This window comes from Magnolia sinica, chromosome 1 (genome assembly GCF_029962835.1).
Source record: "Magnolia sinica isolate HGM2019 chromosome 1, MsV1, whole genome shotgun sequence".
NCBI classification, from domain to species: domain Eukaryota; kingdom Viridiplantae; phylum Streptophyta; class Magnoliopsida; order Magnoliales; family Magnoliaceae; genus Magnolia; species Magnolia sinica.
Window position 1 is genome coordinate 108,948,376 of NC_080573.1, and position 2,826 is coordinate 108,951,201.

A 2,826-nucleotide genomic window follows, 5' to 3' on the forward strand; every position below is an offset into this window, starting at 1 on the left:
CTTAAAAGTGGTATAATATATACTTGAGTTTAAAGTGATATAATCTAACTTTTATTCAATTTTTTTTACATTATGCTTGTATATTTTATTGCTTCTTTGCTTTTATTTATCAAATTACTTCTGTTTAATTCTTACATCAAGTCATTTGTTTCTAATTTCTATTTTATTTTTAAAAACCCTCAATATACTAATTTTTTTCAAAAAATGGAGTGTAGATATGTCGTCATTCGACCCATCAACCAACATTTGGAACTACGGTTTCCTAGTCAAATTCTCAAGGTCTAGAAGAATAAAGATTGTATGTTATTTGTGTGGGGGCAAAGTTTGTTAACAAAACTAATCGTCTTAGGTTACACCTAGCATGTCGGGATGGTAAAGCAAAATTGTACCCTAAAGCCCCAAAGGAAGTCCAAACTCTTTTTCAGACAATTCTATATTCAAATAAGAAGCATTCTACCACATCCAAACCTTATAGAAGAGTTGTAATTGGCGAAAGTTCTGGTATATGAAGAACTACTATAGAAGAAGTAGAGAAAGCCAGATTAAGAGCATTGGAATAAAAGCAATTACAACTCGTCTTAAAACGTAGTATGGAAGAGACTTCTAAACATTAACGATATCCTCCAAGACAACATGAAGCTGAAGTAAGGATCGAATACGAGCAAAAAAGAATAGTAACAAATCCAAGTTTCTCGCCCGTCTCAGTGAGTTTTACAAGGCATTGGGTACTGCATATAAATCTTTCTATAAAAAAGTTTGAAAAATCTATTTCAAATTATACAAGAGTACGATGGAAACCTTTTTTCACCTTTTGATTCAAAAAATGTGAACTAATACGTATAAAAAAAAAAATAGATAATAGCTTGGATGGATCAGACGACGAGAGTGATGGATCCGGTTCAAATGCAAGAGCCTATAATTATAGGCTAGGAAGGCACTCCTCCTATGGAGGATATTAAGTTAATATTGTGAACACTATAATTATAATATTTTCATTTTCTCATTTGTAAGTCTTTAATTTTTTACTTCTATTGTGGAAATTAAAATGGATTATATTTTATGTTCAACCTCGAACTCGAACTCGGCTCGAAAGCACAAACTCGAACTCGGCTTGAAAGCTCAAGCTTAAACTCAACTCGAGTTGGCCCGAGTTGCTGACCAAATTGGGTCAAGTTGGACAGTCAAGCTTGAGGACCAAGCCAAGCCAAGTTCAAGCTGGGGTTAGTTGTTGGCCGAGCCGAGCCGAGCTATGCCAAACTTGACTCGGTTCAACTTAGTGTCCAACTCTATAGATTAACCTCAATGCACTGATCGTGATGTCTGATTTTCACTTTTGAGATTGAACAGATTTAACTTTACAAATTTAATTGATCAAAGCCCATTTTTAAAAAATTTAATATATGTAATATACACATTATAAAAAATATTCACAACAAAATTCAACCTTCCATTTGATCCATTGCCTTAATTAAGTCTCATATGCATCACCATCACCATGCAATCATCCATTGATCTCCGTGATTAGATCTTCACTCCATTGTTTTCCCAAAGAGTTTCCGACCTAGTAAAATTTGTACAGATGACTAATGAAATGAACACCAAAGTATCAGCGCCTTATCATGATATTGCCATATTGCATAGAGTACTGAAGAAATACAAGTTACCTACTGGGGTGGTGCACTTGCAAAGCAACGGGATTAAAAACTTGGGCCCATCGAGATGTGGTTCACAAATCCAGCCCATCCATTATGTGTGTCCCATTTCGATGAGGGGTCAGACTAAGTTTCAGACGCATACAAATTTCAGGCGGCCCCACCAAGTGCTTTTATATGTTTTAGGCATGTCTTCACATGATTTTAGATGATATGGCCCACCTAAGTTCCGTATACGACTGATTTTTGGGATATCCCATAATTTAAAGGGAACCCATCAAATGCATGGTGTTGGTGTTCGACACACATCATGGTGGGGCCCACACAGCTTCACCTCATGGAAAGTTCCCATGAGGTCAACCACATAGAACCATTTCCCACACACACACACACACACACACACACACACACACACATATATATATATATATATATATCTCCCATAATTTAAAGGGGACCCATCAAATGCATGGTGTTGGTGTTAGACACACATCATGGCGGGGCCCACACAGCTCGACCTCATGGGAAGTTCCCATGAGGTCGACCGCATAGAACCATTTCCCATATGTGTGTGTGTGTGTGGGGGGGGGGGGAGGTTATATACGGTCAAGGTCATGGGAACTCCCTATGAGGTTGAGCTGTGTAGGCCCACCATGATGTATGTCAAACATCAACACCGTGCATTGGATGAGTCCCCTTTACATTATGGGATATCCCAAAAATCAGCCGTATACGGAACTCAGGTGGGCCATACCATCTAAAATCATGTGAAGACATGCCTAAAACATATAAAAACACTTGGTGGGGCCCACCTGAAATTTGGATTCGTCTAAAACCTGGTTTGACCCCTCATCCAAGTTGGACACACATAAAGGATGGGCTGGATTTGTGAACCATATCTCGGTGGGCCCAAAAAATGATTATGAATGTTTTAATGGAGGGTAACCCCGCTCAACTTTTGTATGTGGTGCGGCCCACATAAGTTACGGATTGACTTGATTTTTAAGACCTAGGCCCATTATGGAATGGTGCATCTGACTTATGGGGTAGATGTTTGATATACATCATGGTGGGGCCCACACAGCTTAACCTCATGGGGTGTTCCCATGAGCTCGACCGTATAGAACCTTTTCCCTATATATGTGACTCCAAAATTTGAACAATCCACGTGAAG